A 16,052-nucleotide genomic window follows, 5' to 3' on the forward strand; every position below is an offset into this window, starting at 1 on the left:
CAGTGTAGAGAAAAAATTCTAAGACAATACACAGAGGACTGAACAGTATAAATACTGAAAGTTCAGACAATATTACATGTGCAGAAATAGTAGAATGAACACAGTGTTATTGATGCTTCTGGGTTCAGAGGCAAAGTGTCTGTTTGCTGGCAAAGTGTTTGTTGATCTACAGTCATGTGAAAATGTGCCCCTTCCTGATTTTTTATTTTTTTGCATGTTTGTCACACTTTAATGTTTTAGATCATCAAACAAATTTAAATATCAGTCAAAGATAACAAGTAAACACAACATGCAGTTTTTAAATGAAGGTTTTTATTATGTAGGGAAAATAAAATCCAAACCTACATGCCCCTGTGCATTAATTTTTAATTTTTAACATTGTTAACTAAGTATTAGAATGGTTTTATACTATTGGGGCAGTTTAGATACCCAACTGTGTTAGATAAACATTCTGTGAAGATGTATTGGTCTATATCAGCTTTTCTGATGCTGGAAACGTGCTGGTAACATTACATAGATGTAGTCAGATTTACTTTTAAGTATTAAATATTGTACAGTAATATCATACCTTGTTGACGTGAAATGTTCTGCACACTAATGTTGAGGATAAAAGTTTATTGAAAGAGAGCAGTAACAGATGCAGCACGTTGTGGATGTGTGTCGCAAGGAAAAAGTCAGAGTTCTGAGATATAAAGTCTAAGATATAAGTCTTAAGTCCTGAACTTCATACCATGTGACTGTGGAGGAACAGAACAAACATGGGGATGTTAGGGGTATAGAAATGCTGTAACAGAAACTAAATTACTATGAAATTCACAAGATTTATATCAATTTGGTATTTTATATGAATATATATTAAAATGATTGGTTTGTAAATTTATTGTTTCATTTCTATTGTAATGGAGTTTGTGATATTTTTGAGTTTGGAGTGGAAGTCTGTCCACTTTAGGAGAAGTAGACGTGTGTGTGTGTGTGTGTGTGTGTGTGTGTGTGTGTGTGTGTGTGTGTGTGTGTGTGTGTGTGTGTGTGTGTGCGCGCGTGTGCGCGTGTGCGCGTGTGCGTGTGTGCATGTGTGTGTGTGTGCGTGTGTGTGTGTATGTGCCCATGCGTGTATGTGCCCATGCTTGCTTGGAGAAGTCAGCAGCTCTATTTTGTTACAACTGAAAAATAAAAGAATTCAGGAGTAAAAACACAGTAAGTATATTTTTCCCTTTCAGTCACCTGACTGGACTATTTTTTTCCCATTTTTTCTTTCTGTGGAAGGAACAGGAACAAGGACAACCACAACAAATAAAACGGGAACTAAAGACTTTTTTCTGAAGTGTTAAATAAGTGTCTCTGCCCTCCCCCCCTCTGCAGTATGAACTGTAATGAAAATCAGCAGCTCCATTTTGTGATGAGTGAAAACTAAAAGATTTCAGGAGAAAAAACACAGTGAGTATCTAAAGCTCTAAAATATAAACACACTGAAGTGACACTAGAGGCAGAAGAGTTTTGTGGGTTTGTACTGAAGCTTTAATGTACACAGGTTGTTTTATAACTTGATAGCATGACTATTTCCTGTAAGTGAACTCTGTGCTGATTCAGGGTTTAATTTAACACACCAATATTGGAGTGAAGTAAACGTGCGTCCTGCTGTAATCTGGAGAAGGAGACATGACCTACAACATGAGTGTGTCTGGAAAACAGGACTTAAAGAAAGACGAGAGGTGACTTACTTTTACATTCACCAACAATAAATACACACCATCTCATGGGAACACATCTGTATCTCTAAACACTCACTAGTTAACACAGGAACTCAACTTTGCTTTAAGGTGTTTAATAGCAGTGAATATATCACTGATCTGATCTAAGAACAGTTTAGACAAATCATTCACTGAGAGAAGAGTAAAAAGGACTGTGTATTGTAGCAGCATAGCTTTGTGTCAGTGAACTCTACAGGCTTTAAGACCCAGCTGAGTCAGTTAGCTGTGATTGGGACTCCTGATATCAGTGTAATTCCTGATTTATGAGGCCTGTCTACTGTTTGAATAAGTGTACAGATTGGATCTGAATTAAAAAGATGGAATTATTGGTGTTTAATGATGAACACATTGTTTAACAGTGCTAATAATTATTGCTGATATTTCTGTTGTAATACTAGAATGATGGAGGGAAAGAGATCAGAGTCACCAGAACCCAGCTGTGTGTCCATGAAGAGTGACTGGTCAATGGAACTTCCAATTAAATTAAGAGACAGAGACAGTTCTACTGATGTGAGGTCAGTATAGTGAGGTGTTTTACAGCAGTGTTCCACCTGATCAAACTCACTCGTCTCATTATGAAGCCCTTCATGAGCTTTATCAGGTGTTGAAGCAGTAAAACACTAAACTGTGCAGTGCTGCAGCTCTCGGACTGGCAGTGAGGGAAAGTGCTTTAAGAGTTCAGTTCAGTCTGCAGTCCCTGAGCTGGAGGGTCTGTGGTGCTACAAAAGAACATTTACACCTGGGACATTAATGACAATATAAATTTTTTTATTCATTTATTCAAACATTTCTTTCTAAACATGTTGGTGTCACTTAGGAAATCCTGAAATCAGTGTATTGTGTTAAGAGGATAGTGTTAAATATCTGTGTCTGTATTTATTAGTGTGTGATTTGTGCAGCTATGAATACAAATAGTCCATGTTACATGATGTGTTTTGTTTGTTCACAGACCACAAAAGAAGAAATCAAACAGCAGCAGAAATCATCTGGACTCCATATTCAAGGTGTGTGTGTTGTTTCTAATGTGTGTAATGTGTGTTTTAATTGTAAAAGTTTTAACTGTAATAATAAAAAGAGACTTTACTAATTTTTATAATATAAAAGCATCTCTTACTGTGTAACATGATAATATTTACATCTGTTCCTGTGTGTTTCTAACCAGGAGCTGGAACACAAAGTCATCACTCTGATAAAGAATGAGCTGAAGAGGTTTAGGAAGCTCCTGAGTCCAGATTACCCAGCATGTACTGAGAGGGAGGTGGAGGATGAGGAGGATCTTCACAGTGTCAGAGAGGGAGCGCTGAAGATCACACTTCACGTCCTGAAGAACATGAACCACACAGATCTCATTAACACACTGCACAACAGTAAGAGCTCTGAGTCATGACTTTATTCTATCAGGTTCACTTTAGAGAGAGGAAAAAGTTTTACTTTTAGTATCATGTACTAAAATGTATTTGCTGCTTTTCTGTTCTGTTCGTGGTCCAGCTTTTGGTTACTTTGTACAATGGTCCTGTTCCTTCAATAATATTTAGTACATCAATCAGCAGTGCAGCTGATTTGAAAGATTTTGCATTATAACTATTTATTACTAAACTAGATATTACTTTGTTTATTAGAACTCGCCTCTGTGTATCAGACAAAGTTGAAGTCCAAGCTGAGAGAGAAGTTTAAAAGAATTAATGAAGGAATCGCACAGTGTGGAAGCTCAACACTTCTGAATGAGATCTACACAGAGCTCTACATCACAGAAGGTTGGAGTGGAGATGTCAATAATGAACATGAGGTGAGACAGATTGAGACAGTGTCCAGGAGACCAGCAACACAGGAGAAACCCATCAAATGTAATGATCTCTTTAAAGACAAGTCCATCAGAACTGTGCTGACTAAAGGAGTTGCTGGAATTGGAAAAACAGTCTCTGTGCAGAAGTTCATTCTGGACTGGGCTGAAGGAAAAGCAAATCAGGACATCACCTTCACGTTTCCACTTCCATTTAGAGAGCTGAATCTGATGAAGCAGAAAAATCTCAGTCTGATGAATGTTCTTCATCACTTTTTCCCTGAAATGAGAAAACTAGAATCAATAGACTGTGGCTCCTACAAAGTTTTGTTCATCTTTGATGGTCTGGACGAGTGTCGACTTCCTCTAAATTTCCAGAAGAATGAGATATTGTGTGATGTGACAGAGTCAGCCTCAGTGGATGTGCTTCTGACGAACCTCATCAAGGCGAATCTGCTTCCCTCTGCTCTCCTCTGGATAACCACAAGACCAGGAGCAGCCAATCAGATCCCCCCTGAGTGTGTAGACCAGGTAACAGAGGTACGAGGCTTCAGTGATCCTCAGAAACAGGAGTACTTCAGGAAGAGGATCAGTGATCAGAGCCTGGCCAATAAAATCATCACACACCTGAAGTCTTCAAGAAGCCTCTACATCATGTGCCACATCCCAGTCTTCTGCTGGATCTCAGCTGCTGTTCTAGAGGGAATGTTGGGTGAAGCAGAGGGTGGAGAGATCCCCAAGACTCTGACTCAAATGTTCACACACTTCCTGATCTTTCAGATCAAACACAAGGACCAAAAGTACCATCAGAAATGTGACCCTGATCCTCAGCAGACCAGAGAGAGTATCATGGCACTGGGAAAACTGGCTTTCCACCAGCTGGAGAAAGGAAACCTGATCTTCTATGAGGAAGACCTGAGAGAAAGTGGCATTGATGTCAGAGAAGTGTCAGTGTACTCAGGAGTATGTACCCAGATCTTCAGAGAGGAGTTTGGGCTTCACCTGGAGAAGGTGTTCAGCTTTGTACATCTGAGTGTTCAGGAGTTTCTGGCTGCTTTATACATGTTTCTCTCCTTCATCAGAAGAAATGTAACAGATCATCAAACCTCTGACCTGTCTGATCTTTTCAGGAAGTCAAACATGTCTGATCTCCTCAGGAGTTTAGTGGACAAGGCCTTACAGAGTGAGAATGGACACCTGGACCTTTTCCTGCGCTTCTTTCTGGGTCTCTCACTGGAGTCCAATCAGACTCTCTTACGAGGCTTAATGCCACAGACAGGAAGCAAATCTCACAGCAAACAAGAAACAGTGGAGTACATCAAGGAGAAGATCAGGGAGAATCCATCTCCAGAGAAATCCATCAATCTGTTCCACTGTCTGAATGAACTGAATGATCATTCACTAGTGCAGGAAGTACAAACTTACCTGAACAGAGAATGTCTCAGTCGTCTCAGAGGAACCAGTCTCTCTCCTGCTCACTGGTCAGCTCTGGTGTTTGTGTTACTGAACTCAGAACAGGAGCTGGATGTGTTTAATTTGTGGGAATATGATCCATCACATGAATGTCTACTGAGGCTGCTGCCAGTGGTCAAAGCCTCCAGAAAAGCTGAGTGAGTATTTTTATTTATAAATGTATTACTGCATGGTTTATTTTTTTTAATGTAACACTGAACTGCACTGTTTGGATTAATGTGTGTTAATAGTTTTTACATTTACATTTACATTTTACATTTACAGCATTTGGCAGACGCCCTTATCCAGAGCGACATACATAAGTGCTTAAATCTCTAACACTGAATACATTAATGCTGGTTCACTAGGTTACATACTTAAGATACCATGAGTTTAAAACATATGTTCAAAGTTACAATGAAAGTTTTTTTTTTTTTTTTTTTTTTTTTTTTAAATGCAAAGGATAAGGAAAGAAGTGCTAGTTGAAGTGCTTCCTGAATAAGTAGGTCTTCAACCGCCGCTTGAAAATAGCCAGTGACTCTGCTGTCCGGACCTCTATGGGAAGTTCATTCCACCACCTTGGTGCCAGTACAGAGAAGAGTCTTGTAGTATACTTGCCTCTTACCCTGAGAGATGGTGGAACCAGTCGAGCAGTGCTCAATAGTTCCTCTAATCATCTGTAAAAAAAAAAAACTCTGGTACTTTTACAGGAGATTGTTTCATCTTTTACACTAACGTTATATCTGAACTGTGGTCTCGGACACATGGACAAAATCTTATAACATCATATGAGTCATTTAATAGCATATATATATATGAATCATTAGAAATTAAGTGTTCTCTAAAATTTATATCAAGAAAAAATAACTTCATGTACTTAAGAACTAAAGACATTTCTGAACTAAACACCAGTGAAAGTCTTTTTCTTTTCTGTTTATTTTGAAAGTGACATTTAACAAACTCTCACAGATGAGAAAAACATAAGACTGACAAACTTGGATCAATATGGAAATTATAGAAAATATAAAAAGTAAATATTAAAACACTCTAATGTCCTTCAAGTATCTCTTTATGTTCAAGTTCCTCATCTTCTGTTGTGTGTGACACAGTGTTGTGGGGAAATTCACTCTGTCGTGGCTTTTTCCCTCAATTGTTCTTTCTAATAAAAATAAAACATGATAATTGTTTTTTTAAAATTTAACCCAATACGAATGAAAAACAAGTCTCCTTCAGTCTGCCCTTCACCTAAACTTTACCAAGGACTGAGCTCGTGGTAAATAAAACATTAATCATCATTTTGGACCTCGACACATTTGACAGATGAAGTGGAAAAATGTTCAGCTTTATCTTCTTATTATGTTAGAAACAAGCTAGGCAGCTAACTCAGATGAGTGATGAAGATTTTCTTTCTCTAACACTGAACTGTAGAGGATGGAGTTTAAAATGTTACTTTTTTATGAAGATTTTTATTTTGATGGACTTCATTTTGTTCTTTGCTTATCAAGTGTATAAGCAGGTATAAAGAGAGAGGATGAATAATCTGTCACAGGTGAGTGTAGTGTCGTGACCGCTGTTATTAAAAAGTCCTGTATTGTTCTTCTTGGAGGTCGACAAAGACACCAAACTGTTAATGACCGATCACATTCTTCTTCTTGGATCATGACTTTTGTTAATCTGTTGTAGCTGAATTATAGACACAGTTTTTTGTCTGGTTCACTACATCAGAAGATGGTGAATGCGGTAAAAACAGACAGAAACAGACAAAAAAAGATTGTTGCATGTGACGGTCGGTTAGTTTTATCACCGTTACTGTTGAAGAAACGTCAGGTTTCGTTCTTATAAACCTTTCTGTGGATTTTGGAGATTTTAAGCTTTGAACTGTGTTTATTTATAAGCAGCTGTAGTTAATCTATATTTTTTGTACAAAGTTTTGACTTTTTATTTTGACTTGTTTTGTTCTCTGTTCATCATTATGTACTGATAAAATATTACAGGTTTACTAAAGGTTTACAGACACTGAGGTGTAATATCACTTGAGCCCTTATTTCACTGGGAACAAAATACTGAATTGTACCATACTGGAAAGAGTGAAGGTGGATTTTCTTTATTGTATTGAATATGGTCTTGTATTCAGCTTAAGTTGAGTTTTATAACTGAGTTACAGAGGTGAATTAAAGGTGCTATCTTGTTTTGTCTAGTCCTGGGTTAAAACACTGACTTGGAAGGTGTATTGTAATTGTATCTGACATATTCATTTTTTTTATACTGGTTCTAAAGTGTGTTCCTTAAGAGAAGAAAATAATGACAGATAAATTGTTGAAGTTAAATGATGTGTTTTGATTTTGGAAGCTAACTTGGAGTCAGACATCTCACTTACCTTGCTAGGTTTGGGGAGGTTGTGCTGTTCAAAGCTATTTCCACACTGTGTATTATACAATATACACTACACTCTTCAGGAAGTACCATGTCACTTATAGCCACCTGAAGCCCACCTACACAAATCCTTTAGTGTAACACACAGTAGTGGGAGTGTTGTGTTAGATTGTTACCTACAGGCTGGGTTAGATTTCCCTGTTATGTGTATAGTCAGTGTTTTAGATTTAACAAATGAATATGTCTGTATGTTATCCATCTAAAGCTAATACTGTATATACATATAGTGTACATAATAGTGTATACAATGTTCTTTATAATATCCTTTATTTACATTGATAGATGATAGATTTTTAAACATCTATATTCTCTAAAAATGTAAATTATTATCAAGAATCATTTGAAATTAAATGTGCATAAATGTGCTGGATAAAAGTGCTGCTCCTGTAAATGTGCTGATGTGTTGTCCTGTCCTCTGATTTGTGTGTGTGACACAAACACACTACTTTAGCTGGATTATGGCTGTGTGTGTGTTTGAGATCAGTGTTCTGATATTTCACCATTTCTCTTCCAGTCTGTGTGGGTGCAATCTGACAGACGAAAGCTGTAGAGGTCTGTCCCCAGTTCTCAGCTCAAACTCCTCCAGTCTGAGAGAACTGAACCTGAGTGTCAATAAACTGCAGGATTCAGGAGTGAAGCTGCTCTCTGACGGACTGAAGAATCCACACTGTACACTGGAGATACTGAGGTATACACACACACACACACACACATACACATACACACACACACACACACACACACACACACACACACACACACACACATACACACACACACACACACACACACACACACACACACTTTAATCTTTATATCCTAATAAATTTTTTTTTTCCCCTCCTTGAATTGCCACCTTATTGTGGTGGAGGGGTTTGCGTGCCTGAATGATCCTAGGAGCTATGTTGTCTGGGGCTTTCTGCCCCTGGTAGGGTCTCCCAAGGCAAACAGGTCCTAGGTGACAGGCCAGACAAAGAGTGGTTCAAAAACCCTTATGAAGAAAATTATAACAAGGTCCGTGACGTCGCCCGGTATGGCGCAACAGGGGCCCCACCCTGGAGCCAGGCCCGGGGTTGGGGCTCGCATGCGAGCGCCTGGTGGCCGGGTCTTACCCCACGGGGCCCGGCTGGGCTCAGCCCGAAGGAGCGACGTGGGGCCGATCTCCTGTGGGCCCACCACCTGCAGGAGAAACCGTAAGGGGCTGGTGCAATTTGGATTGGGTGGCAGTCGAAGGCGGGAGCCTCGGCGACCCAATCTCCGGACACGGAATCTGACTCTAGGGACATGGAATGTCACCTCGCATTGGGAGAAGGAGCCTGAGCTGGTGCGGGAGGTTGAGAGATACCGATTAGGGATAGTTGGGCTCGCCTCCACGCACAGCTTGGGCTCTGGAACCCAACTCCTCGAGAGAGGCTGGACTCTCTACTACTCTGGAGTTGCCCGCGGTGAGAGGCGGCGGGCTGGTATGGGCTTTCTCATAGCCCCCCAGCTCAGCAGCCATGTGTTGGAGTTCACCCCGGTGAATGAGAGGGTCGTTTCCCTGCGCCTTCGGGTCGGGGAGAGGTCTCTCACTGTTATTTGTGCTTATGGGCCAAATGGCAGTGTAGAGTACCCGACCTTCTTGGCGTCTCTGGGAGGGGTGCTAGAAAGTGCCCCGACTGGGGAATCCGTCATTCTACTGGGGGAATTCAATGCTCAAGTGGGCAGCAACAGTGACACCTGGAGGGGCGTGATTGGGAGGAACGGGTCCCCCCGAACTGAACCCGAGTGGTGTTCTGTTATTGGACTTCTGTGCTAGTCACAGTTTGTCCATAACAAACACCATGTTCAAGCATAAGGGTGTCCATCAGTACACATGGCACCAGGACACCCTAGGTCGGAAGTCGATGATCGACTTTGTGGTTGTTTCATCTGACCTCCGGCCATATGTCTTGGACACTCAGGTAAAGAGAGGGGCGGAGCTGTCAACTGATCACCACCTGGTGGTGAGTTGGGTCCGATGGCAGGGGAGGAAGTTGGACAGACTTGGCAGACCCAAACGTACTGTGAGGGTCCGTTGGGAACGTTTGGCAGAGTCTCCTGTCAGAGAGATCTTCAACTCTCACCTCCGGCAGAGCTTCAACCAGATCCCGAGGGAGGTTGGAGACATTGAGTACGAGTGGACCATGTTCTCCACCTCCATTGTTGATGCAGCCGTACGGAGCTGTGGCCGTAAGGTCTCCGGTGCCTGTCATGGCGGCAATCCCCGAACACGTAGGGATGAACCCGAAGTAAGGGATGCCGTCAAGCTGAAGAAGGAGTCCTATCGAGCCTGGTTGGCTCGGGGGACTCCGGAGGCAGCTGATAGTTACTGGAGGGCCAAGCGAGCTTCAGCCCGGGTGGTTGCAGAGGCAAAAACTCGGGTCTGGGAGGAGTTCGGTGAGGCCATGGAGAAGGACTATCGGTTGGCCTCGAAGAAATTCTGGCAAACCGTCCGGCGTCTCAGGAGGGGGAAGCAGTGCCCTGCTCACACTATTTACAGTGGGAGTGGGAATCTGCTGACTTCGACTGGTGACATCCTCGGACGGTGGAAGGAGTACTTCGAGGATCTCCTCAACCCCACCAACATGTCTTCCATTGAGGAAGCAGAGGCGGAGGGCTCGGTTGTGGACTCGTCGATCCCCCAAGCTGAGGTCACTGAGGTAGTTGAGAAGCTCCTCAGTGGCAAGGCACCGGGGGTGGATGAGATCCGCCCTGAGTACCTTAAGTCTCTGGATGTTGTGGGGCTGTCTTGGCTGACACGCCTCTGCACCATCGCGTGGCGTTTGGGGACAGTGCCTCTGGACTGGCAGACTGGGGTGGTGGTCCCTCTGTTTAAGAAGGGGGACCAGAGGGTGTGTTCCAACTATAGGGGGATCACACTCCTCAGCCTCCCCGGAAAAGTCTATGCCAGGGTACTGGAGAGGAGAATTCGGCCGATAGTCGAACCTTGGATTCAGGAGGAACAATGCGGGTTTCGTCCTGGTCGTGGAACACTGGACCATCTCTATACCCTCACCAGGTTGCTGGAGGGTTCATGGGAGTTTGCCCAACCAGTCCACATGTGTTTTGTGGATCTGGAGAAGGCATTTGACTGTGTCCCTCGTGATGACCTGTGGGGGGTGCTCAGGGAGTATGGGGTCCGGGGCCCTCTGTTAAGGGCTGTCCGGTCCCTATATGACCGGAGCAGGAGTTTGGTTCGCATTGCCGGGTGTAAGTCAGACTTGTTCCCGGTGCATGTTGGACTCCGGCAGGGCTGCCCTTTGTCACCGGTCCTGTTCATTATTTATATGGACAGGATTTCTAGGCGCAGTCGGGGGCCGGAGGGAGTCAGGTTTGGGGACCACAGGATTTCGTCTCTGCTTTTTGCAGATGATGTTGTCCTGTTGGCTTCTTCAAATCAGGACCTTCAGCATGCACTGGGACGGTTTGCAGCCGAGTGTGAAGCGGCGGGGATGAGAACCAGCACCTCCAAGTCCGAGGCCATGGTTCTCTGCCGGAAAAGGGTGGCTTGCCCTCTTCAGGTTGGTGGAGAGTTCCTGCCTCAAGTGGAGGAGTTTAAGTATCTTGGGGTCCTGTTCACGAGTGAGGGAAGGATGGAGCGGGAGATCGACAGGCGGATCGGTGTATCTTCTGCAGTGATGCGGTCGATATACCGATCTGTTGTGGTGAAGAAGGAGCTGAGCCGCAAGGCGAAGCTCTCTATTTACCAGTCGATCTACGTTCCTACCCTCACCTATGGCCATGAGCTTTGGGTCATGACCGAAAGGACAAGATCCCGGATACAGGCGGCCGAAATGAGTTGCCTCCGCAGGATGGCTGGGCGCACCCTTAGAGATAGGGTGAGGAGCTCAGTCACTCGGGAGGAGCTCAGAGTAGAGCCGCTGCTCCTCCACATTGAGAGGGGTCAGCTGAGGTGGCTCGGGTATCTGTTTCGGATGCCTCCTGGACGCCTCCCTGGGGAGGTGTTCCGGGCATGTCCAACCGGGAGGAGGCTCCGGGGAAGACCTAGGACACGCTGGAGGGACTATGTCTCTCGGCTGACCTGGGAACGCCTCGGTATTCCCCCGGAAGAGCTGGAGGAAGTGTCTGGGGAGAGGGAAGTCTGGGCATCCCTGCTTAGACTGTTGCCCCCGCGACCCGGCCCCGGATAAGCGGTAGAAAATGGATGGATGGAATAACTTTATTTTCATAGAACCTTTTTAAACTCAAACTTCAAACATGCTTTACAATAGAAAAATATTGTAGTATAAACAATATACAATATATATTAAATATGATAAAATATGTTAAATAATAGCAGCACAATATTAAAGTCATTAGACATAAAAAATCAAACAGAAAATAGAACATTAAGAAGATCATTAAGAGATAAAAAGCTCTGATAAACTTGGACTTGTACAGAGATGGTATTATATGATGCTGTTTTCCCCAAAGCTCCAACTCAGTCCAAAACTGGAGCTGCTCATTTCTAATCATCACAGTGACTCACGTCATTGGATTCTGTTCACCGAAAAGCTCAGTTCCGATCGCTCACTGATTCATTTAGTGACTCTTTCTGTAAATTATATCATTAAACCACACCAGTGAGTGTGTTTTTAGATATTAAGAGTAAGTCATTGTTTCATTCACACAGATCATTAAAAAAGTTTCTCTTCTTGTGGTGAACTGAATGAACCACATCAGTGAGTCAGCAGATCCTCGTTTGTTTACCGAGATCATTCATGAACAACAATTACCAGTTTGTTCAGAATCAGTAGGTCTACCTCTCTCATTCACACTCAAGTAAGGGGAAAGATTTTAAAGATTGTAGATGAATGTACAGATACACAGATATAAATCTTCACCAAAGTGCCACAGTCTCTTCATAGCATGACTCCGCCCCCTTCTCCTCTTGTTGAAGACTCACATCTGAACTGAATGAATGATGTGTCTTATTCCATCATATCCTTCAGTTCAGACTGAACCACATGTCCCAGTTTGTACAGAATCAGTACCACTCTCCTTCAGTAAGAGGTGAATTCCTTCAGCAGGTCCAACCAATGACATTGTTCCATCACAGCACACACTCTACTGCAGTCAGTGAAAAGCAGCGAAGCAGTTACATGTTTTACACCGGAGGGACTTCAGTGAACCAGAAATATGAGTCAGCACATGGAAGTTTTTTTTTTTCAGTACATTATCCTGTTTCAGAAAGTTAAATACATCGTCTCATATGAGCTGAGACACATGGATCTGTCCAAGAGCAGTCCAAGTTTATACAGATGTGGCTATTAAGAATGTGCGTCTATTTGGGCAGCTTCACAGGAAACATAGTTAGTTTTCAGGCGGATTCCTGATGTCTTGTTTTCAAGAATTGAAATACACGTGCTGTGCTTCACACAATATCCCCCAGCTGGCGCAGAACCAACTGTCCGTCAGGTATAGACAAGAGTGTCTAGGGACTCTGGACCTTCTTTAGTTTTTTATACTAAAAAATAAAATGTGAAGCTCTGAATGAATAATCAGCTGTTTAAAACTCTTCTGAGTGTCTACGTTACAGATATATAATTCAGTCTATACATTTACATTTACAGCATTTGGCAGACGCCTTTATCCAGAGCGACGTACATAAGTGCTTAAATCCGTAGCATTGGATACATTAATGCTGGTTCACTAGGTTACATACTTAAGATACCATGAGTTTAAAACATTGTTCAAAATTACAATGAAAAAGTGTCAGTTTTTTTTTTTGTGTTCATTCTTACTTGTCACATCTGTACACAGATGTTCATTCTATATTTTTATCCTGACATTAGAACCTTGTGTTCAGGTGGACACTTTATTTCTCACTGATGGAAACATCTCATTTCAATATCAGAGAAATAAATCAAACACTTCTTAATTTTTCTTCCAGTCTGTGTGGGTGTGATCTGACAGAGGAAAGCTGTAGAGTTCTGTCCTCAGTTCTCAGCTCAAACTCCTCCAGTCTGAGACTACTGGACCTGAGTAACAATAAACTGCAGGATTCAGGAGTGAAGCTGCTCTCTGATGGACTGAAGAATCCACATTGTACATTGGAGATACTGAGGTACACACAAACACACACAGAGAGAGAGAGAGAGAGAGAGAGAGAGAGAGAGAGAGAGAGAGAGAGAGAGAGAGAGAGAGAGATTTAATAAACACTACAACATCCAGTTCTCCTCTGTGGTAACTGTAATTGTAGTGATCTGATATATTGTCATTGTTGTGTGTGAGATGGAGAGTAAATGTACTGTATATAAAGATTTTGTGCAGTTCATGTATTCAATACTAAAACTGAGTGTGTTATGTGTGAGAAGGTTTTCTTTCTTGCAGTATGCAGGGCTGCATTATTACAGATGAAGGTTGTGCTGATCTGGCTTCAGCTCTGAGGTCAAACTCCTCATCACACCTGAGACAACTGAATCTGAACGGTAATAATCCAGGAGAATCAGGCGCTAAGCTGCTCTCTGATCTACTGAAGGATCCACACTGTAAGCTGGAGACACTACAGTGAGTTACTGACTTACTGTCTCTTTACTGTGCTGTAAAATGTTACATCTAATGTGTGTATTTATGCTTCTGTTGTTCATAAGCAATGTGTTTAAATTTGTCTGTAATTCTGTCCTGTTGTGTTTTTCAGCATTAAGCATAAGACACTCACCAGGTCTGGTGTATGACAGGAGTCTCTCCTCAGACATTTTTAAAAGGATAAATCAGTTATGGTGGTGAAGCGTTAGAACACGTCCCACATTTCCAGCTGTTTGGGAGCCGAATCATTCATATTCAGATGTAGAAGATCCATAACAATAACTGTGACTGATCACATCCTTTTATCCTCTCAGCTACAACTTCACACTTTAATATATTTTACAATCCAGAGTAAAAAAATAAAAACTTATGATACTCAAACGTGTTTCTTCATATCTGATTTTGTCTATAAAGTTTTCTACATTTCTAGTACATACAATAAAGTCAGTCCTTGTCCTGCAAGTTTTTCACTGTTTCTCTTCTTTTCTTCCTCCGTTTCTCTCTCTCCACACGTCTATCACATTGTTTTCACTCATTAGATCCTTTAGTTCTTTAGAAATTCATCCACACATGAGATGGTGTGTGTGACGGTTCTATAGAATTAGATTGAAAAAAGCTTGTAAAACATTTATACAATTCAATGCACAGATATAGAAATAATTAGAAAAAAATGTTAAAGAAAAAAACAGTAATATTGTGAAATATTACAATTTAAAAAATATCTTTTATTAAGCAAAGTATCCTAAATAAATATTAGATGTTAAAAAAATTATGAGGAGCTCATGCTGAATAAATAGCTGATGAAAATTCTACTTTATTTTAAAGTAGATTACATCAGAAAGCCATTGTAATAAAATTTCACAATATTTTACAATATTTTACAAACCATTAAAAATAGCAATGTGTCCAAACTTTTGAGTAGTTCTGTACTCCTGTAAAATAACAGAAAACAGACTAGAAGAGATGACAGAAGATAAAGAGCAGAACAGCTTAAGCTAGCCTCATAAATGTCAATGAAATAGTGCTAGCTTACATTTAGCATACGTGGCTGGGCATTTGGCACTTAGTGGGGTTGTGGTAGCCTACTGGTTAAGGTTTTGGATTACCAATCGCAAGGTTGTCAGTTTGAATCCCATGTCCACCAGGCTGCCACAGCTGGGCCCTTGAACAAGATCCTTAACACTCAGTTGTAAAACAAATGCAGATCTGATTTTCTAGCTACTGTATAAACACATTTAATTTAATGTGTTGGTTTGCATTGTTGGTGCAAACCAACACATTAAATAGAATTGGGTTGAAAGCTTCACAATTGGGTTGAAAGCTTCACTGCTTCAAGAAAGCTTCACTTCGCCATCACTAATTAATTCTATTTAATGTGTTGGTTTGCACCAACAATGCTTTCAACCCAATTGTGTCGGAAAAAGGTTGATTGCTCGAAGCTTTTCAAAATCAGAGCTCGATGATGACCTCTGCTGGTGAAAGCGCTATCATAGAATGTTCCACAACCAAACAACGTATTAATTTCAGAAGCAAAAATTAATGGACTGACAAATTAAGGATAGATTAATAAATAAATGAATCAATATTAAATACAATAATGTACGTTCTTATTGTATTTCTATAATTTACTATTTTACTTTTAATTATGCACAATGTACTTTGTTTAAATTTAACTTTTTGCACTATTTGTATACAACACAGCTGCAAATGCTTTGGTAATACAAATGTACAGTTTTTGTCATGCCAATAAACACCTGGAGGGGCGTGATTGGGAGGAACGGTTATTTGATAGATCAAAATGAAATTGCTGATCCAAACACCCAAATAATTATAAATGAAAATCATGGAAGTGGTAAGGGGTTCCTACTCTTTTGCATCCGACTGTAAATGAAAGAGTTTTAATGAAATGATGAAGAGAGCACACTGTACCATTACAGAAGATTATCTTAAGCTTTTCGGTCTTATTGAGTTTACCAGTCATTTTTCATAGGCGGTGATCCTTTATCCAACACAGTGATTATTCAAATTTATTTTTTCTGACCTGTTTTTCAGATCTTTTGTTTGGATGTTAAAAGTTGTAAAAACAGATG

General features: G+C 41.3%; 1 pseudogene; it reads left to right on the forward strand.

Moving 5' to 3' along the window:
* Positions 1–14,422, forward strand: part of LOC113659064 — a 34,752-nt pseudogene extending 20,330 nt beyond the window's left edge.
* The last annotated feature ends 1,630 nt before the right edge of the window (positions 14,423–16,052 follow it).

Source organism: Tachysurus fulvidraco, chromosome 3 (assembly GCF_022655615.1).
Source record: "Tachysurus fulvidraco isolate hzauxx_2018 chromosome 3, HZAU_PFXX_2.0, whole genome shotgun sequence".
Taxonomy (NCBI): Eukaryota; Metazoa; Chordata; class Actinopteri; order Siluriformes; family Bagridae; genus Tachysurus; species Tachysurus fulvidraco.